Source organism: Panthera pardus, unplaced genomic scaffold (assembly GCF_024362965.1).
Source record: "Panthera pardus isolate Hobbes unplaced genomic scaffold, ASM2436296v1 HiC_scaffold_9, whole genome shotgun sequence".
NCBI classification, from domain to species: domain Eukaryota; kingdom Metazoa; phylum Chordata; class Mammalia; order Carnivora; family Felidae; genus Panthera; species Panthera pardus.
In genome coordinates, this window is record NW_026527024.1 from 5,248,298 (window position 1) to 5,254,355 (window position 6,058).

Below are 6,058 nucleotides of genomic sequence, written 5' to 3' on the forward strand. Positions count from 1 at the left end.
CAAGGTCCCGGACTTCCTTGCCACTTTGTCCCAGAAGAGGCCAGTTCTAGATGCCTCAGAGGGCGGGCCTTCTCTTCCCCGCCGGCCCAGGGTGTGGCTCACCATAGTCACACGGCCCCGAGGCCCCTGCGGGATCCCGGCAGAAACCTCAGCCAGGCCGTCCACACTGAAACCCAGACTGCAGTCTCTTCGAACCAGCCCCTCCCTCCCTTGAACCACTCCTCCTCCTCCTCCTCCTCCTCCTCCTCCTCCTCCTCCTCCTCGGGCAAAAACCGGAACTGCCTGAGGGCGACGCCCTGCAGCCCACCCCCCCCCCCACGCCCACAGCCCACCCAGGACTCCAGTCCTTTCTACCCTACAGGTGGCCTCTGGGTAATTACAGGAAATGCCTACCCAGCCTCCGCTGGACTCTTCCTGGGAATCGCCCCCGTCCTTCCCCTTTATCCGTCTCTGCTGGAACCTTCCAGCAGCATTTACATTTGCTCCCGTCTTCCCCATTTTTGAAACAGAAGAAAGCTCCCTCCGCCTCACCTTCTCGCGCAGCTCCCAGTCTCTCGCCATCTTGTCTATACTTGCTGCGTCACCTTCCTGGGCTCCAGCTCTCCTCGGGGTTCCCAGCGGCCCCACATCGCCGCACACTTCCGTGGGGCAGTCAGGAGTGGCCTGCCTTCTTTGCCACGGCTGGCCCTCCTTCCTGGAGCTCACGCCCCTGGACTTCTGGAGCCCATATCTTCCTCCCGCCCCTTTGGACCTCCCACCCCCACACGCTTTGCCGCCTCTTTTCCTCCTCTCCCTTCCCAGGGCTGTCGGAGGCTCATTTGGTTTCTCATCCTACACACTCTGCCTTGGTCCCTTGTCCAATGGCTTCGGCCGCCCTACGGATGGTCTCTGATGGATGCGCCCGTAACCTGCCGCAGCTAAGAAGGTGATCTGGGAAGGACGGAAGCATTCTTCTCTATCCTTCGAGGTCTTGCCCCTGGAGTAATAATTAAACTTATGGGAGACAGATCGACAGGACAGAAAACCAGCGTTTCATTACGTGCTCGCAGTGGCCCGCGAATGAAATTGAGACCCAGAGAAATGACCGAGGCGGGCAGTTTTTCCGCTTTTTAGACAAAGAGACAACGGGTCCGTGAGGAATTGACGAGACCAGAAAAGCTTAACTTTGGGAGCTTCCGGTGGTAGTGAGGGATTCTAAACAGACTTGGGCTGGGGAGTAAATTAGTAGAAAGTGACAAGGGTTGTCTATACAGCCTTCTCGGCCCTCAATCTCCCACCGCTGGTCATAAGGGTGCCTCTTCACCTCCTGGGACAGAGAGGGCACCTTTCACATGGGAGATTTGTCTCCCACTTGCGGGGGGACAGAGGAGGGTCTGAGTGACCTTTCCGCACAGGCAGAGGCACCGGGGCGCGGAGTATTAGAACAAGGAGAGCAGAGGGGTGAACAACGCTGGAGCAAACCTGGGCCCGCTGGAGACAGGAGCAGAGAGCGAACAGCCACACTTCTTCCCCCACAGGACCGGTCCCGCAGAGCAGAGGACGCCCGTGTGGCCCCTGGATGTGTGTACTCGCTTCTTTCCCCCACTCTTGTGGGGGTGACACTCACCAATAAAGTCTTAGCGCGCAAGCCAAGATGTTCCTCGACATCCAAGAACACCGTCCTGCTCTCCGAATCGGGACCGAACCCCTTCACACCCCCTGGGATAATGAGACTCAAACAGGCGAGTAGTGACAGGTGTTGATAAGGATGTGCAGAATGGGGTGCCCGGTGGCTCAGGCAGTGAAGCGTCCGGCTTCGGCTCGGCTCATGATCTCACGGTCTAGGAGTTCGAGCCCCGCGTCGGGCTCTGTGTTGACGGCTCAGAGCCTGGAGCCTGCTTCATATTGTCTGTCTCCCCTTCTCTCTGCCCCTCCCCTGCTCGCGTTCTGTCTCTCAAAAAAATAAAATAAAATGTTAAAAAAAATTTTTTTTAATAAATAAATAAAATGAATAGAAAGGATGTGCAGAAATCAGAACCCTCATACTCTGGCGGGAATGTGAACTGGGCAGCTGCTTTGGAAAAGAGTCTAGCAGTTCCGATAATGATTCAAGACAGAGCCACCACTGGGCGCAGCACCTGCACTGCGGGCAGCCTCACCTGGGAGAAGGGAAGCGTGCCCCCCCACCCCCCACAGAGACGGTCACGCCATGGTCGCAGGGGCATTGTTCATCAGAGCCTCAAAGTGAAAACAACGCAATTATCCATCAAGTGGCAAATGGATAAACAAAACGGGCATTTCCTCATAACAGGATATTATTCAGCCATAAAAAGGAGTAAAGTACTAACATATGATACAACATGGGTGAACCTTGAAACCTTATGCTGAGTACAAGAAACCAGTCCCCCAAGACCACATGTTATATAACCCCATTCAAATAAACTTCCAGAACAGGAAAAGCTATAGATAGGACGGAAAGTACATTACTGGTTGCCGAGGGCTGAGGAGAGGAGGCTGGGAGGTGGGGAGGAGGGGGGTAACGGAGATGTGAGCTACAGCCTGAGTTTCTTTTCGGGTCGATGAAAATGTTCTAGAATTGACGGTGGTGATGGTCGCACAGATCTGTGAATATACTAAAAGCCTTTGAATTGTACACTTCACAGGGGTACATTGCGTGGTTCGTGAATTATATCTTAATAAAGCTGTATAAAAATGATAACACAGTCTACACTGATCGACTCTGAAAGATACTCATTATCTCCAAAGTTCTGGTTCCATTATATGCGAAGTATGATCTTACGCATGTTTGGTTTTTTTTTGAAACACACACACACACATAATTTATGCATAGAGAAAAAAAATGTGGAAATACACACCCCCAAATGTTACATTATGTTTAGTCACTGGGATTATGAGGTTTTTAAATATATTCTTGCATACTTTCTGAATGTTTTGCAGGGAGCATGTGATATTTTTCCATTAAAAATAATATACTTAGTCATCTACCCTATTTTTTAAGAGTATTTATTATAAATGGTTACCAATGTGTTTTTTTCTTTAAAGAAAAAGGCAGCAGATTGCTCACTGCATGACCTCTCAAAGATCTGAGACACTACGTCCTCCCTTTCTTCCCATGAGTCTTCTGTGTCCAGAAGAGCTAGAGAGGTCTTGTGTCCTGGGTCAGCGATTTGGGAAGAAGGCACTGTGCTACCTTTAGTCCATAAGCGACAGTAAACTCTCGTCACATGATGGCACATCTACACGGATTACCCTCCAGGGATGCCGTTAAGAACCAAATGTTACCCTCCTGAACACATTTCCCTAAATACTTAAGTCAGAGTAACTGGGGCTAGGGAGAGCAGATCCCGTCATGGTCGAGATACAGCCCTCATTTATTAGAGAAAGGACAACAATAACAACGTCCGTGGCAGGGGCTGATCGAGTTGCAAATTCTCAAAATACTTGAATATGGTTTCCCATACCAAGGTTGTGGTTTCAGGACTGCAAATTCACATTCCTCCAATGCCGTTCCCCTAGACTAACTTCATTCGTGGGACCAGACTCCCATGATACATACCCTGGGGATGCAGCGACAAACCCTTTGTGGGATGGAGGCCACACCGACAGCCCTCAGGAGGGACCCAACAGAACGCAGCCCCCAAGCACCCTCCCACGTGGTCTGTGGGCCTCTGCGTGGCTCCGGGAGGCCCCCTGATCCACAAGGACCCAGTAGAGATGGGAGGGAACACAGAGTCAGAGGCTGGGCTGTGCTGACAGCGGCTCAGGTAGACAGGAAGGTGCCAAGTGAACAGACTTCAACACACCAATAAGCTCGTGGGACGGAGAGTCCCTTTCCACACAGGAAGCCATAAAATGCTTTCATAAGGTCTGTACCTGTCCGGAAGGAGGATTACAACTCAAAATGACACTGGGAAGGTCTGCACGGCCAGGCCGAGTGGCAAGAGGGAAAATGTAAAGAAAACCGAGGGCACCTTACACCCTGGAGGACAGATACACTGAGTTCTGTGCTGTAAGGAATCCGCAGATACAGCAGCTCCACTGGGAAGCAAAGAGCTGTCGCTTCTGCCTCGTGGGCCTTTATAGACCCGAATAAGCCAGTTTCTGAAAGCTGGCGAGAAGCTCCGTGCGTTTACCGGCGTTTCCTATCGGGAGTCCGTGACATGCCCACATTTCAGGGTCAAGACGGTGGGAGAGACACACCTCCGTGAGGTCCACACGTTGAGTGTATCGATGCTTCTCAAGGTGCCTGTGTGATGTGTAATGTGTTTCTGTCCTGTTTCTACCCAGCGCTTGAGGCTGATGGGGGCGGGGCGGGGAGGGGAGAGCCGCGCAGGCTTCTGAGGACCGACTGAAGAAGGACTCGACTATTCGGCGTCCGGTTGGATAGGTGTGCCCCCACTGATCCAGCTGACGTCCTGTCGGTGGGCAGCAGGGCAGCCTCTGCTTTTCTCGCTTTGACAAAGTCCCAAGGCTCCTACGACAGGACGCACTTATACAAGGCGCACTGGAGAAAATGGCCGGGACCCGGATCACAGCGCGCCATGAGGTCAAAAGTGCTGGGAACCTCCGGAAACCGAGTTCATAGTGGGGACCAGGGCAGACGGACAGAGGGTGAGAGCCTCCTGCCCTTCCCACGGGAAGACGTGACCACGGAACCCCCCCCCCCCGTTCCCACCCCCACTTTGTCTGGGTCATGCTCAAGAAATGAAAACAAGTCACATCCCTCACAAGTGCCACGTCCGGATTGTGCACGACGGTTTGAAAGCCACTTTGTCATAACGCGTGATGATGACACTTCTTAAAAATGTGTGCTCTCGCGGACGTAGATTAGGTTAAGAGGTCACAGCAGCGTGGTATGTCGGACTGGGTGTGGGATACCTACACCAGGACCAGGCTGTGTGTGGCCTGCAAGTGAGCCGTGGCCAAAAACCCACTACTGGCCGGGGGGAGGGGGGGGGTGGGAACAGTGACCGGCTAACGAGTGGCAAATGTCTTCACGCAGCGCTCCTCAAAACTCTCCCAGGGCAACACCCCTTGAAGTCGGGGAGTGTGACCCCAGCACTGCAAGCACTGCTTTTCCTGGAAGTCTCCTGTTTAATCATTAAAAATGCATGCGAATCCTGCCTCCACCCCCCACCACCAAAACCAGGAACTTTGAGAAACATCAGTATCTCAGGAGGCTGTTTCTGGTTTTTTGTTTTGTTGCTGTTGTTGTTGTTTGTTGTTTTTTTTTTTAAGATTCTGGCAGATGGCCACAAGCCCCGATACTGGAGATGCCACACAGTGGAACCTCACACCGCCCGAGCCTGTGCCACGTCGTGGCCATCAGACTTGCTCTCAAGGTCCGAGTTCCTCTCCATCTCTGGGGCTCCGCGGACAGTGCCGCAGACCCGGCTCTTCCCCTACGTTTGCTGAAGATCCCGCGAAACAACAGGACCTCGCTCAACAAGATGTGGGTTTTGTGGGCCCTGATGTGACACACGTTGGCAAGCAGGACACAATCACGTGCGCACCAACGCGGTAAACGAATCTACTCTTCAAGAGGAGAGTCAAGGGTTCAGATTTCCTTTTTTTCTTGAACGGTGGTGGCTTGCTTTCGCCGAGTAAGGAAAGACGAATGAGATTTTTACCATTTGCATTTTCGTAACAGACGTCACGTGGGCCAGAGGTTTGTGGACCGCTCTGCCGCGGGAAGCGGCGATGCACCTTTAACAGCACGCACGCCTGCACACACACACACACACACACACACACACACACACACACGGAGCAGCGCGCCTCCGAGCCCCGGGGCACTGCACGCACCAGTGCACTCGCCGTAAACTAGCAGGTGTGGTGACCAGCCGGCGCCACGGAAGCCGGCCACACGACAGAGGTCGCAGCATCGTCAGGTGACTCGGCAGGTGCATAGCGATCACCTGTTGCCCGCCCAGTGGAGGGGCCAAGTCAGCAGGGGAAGCTCATCAGTGGGCCACGTCTACGTGACGATCCAGGGCCCAGGTTGTTCAACCGAGGGATGCCGCCCACCCGCTCCGGGCCAGCCCGGCTCTTCCCACCC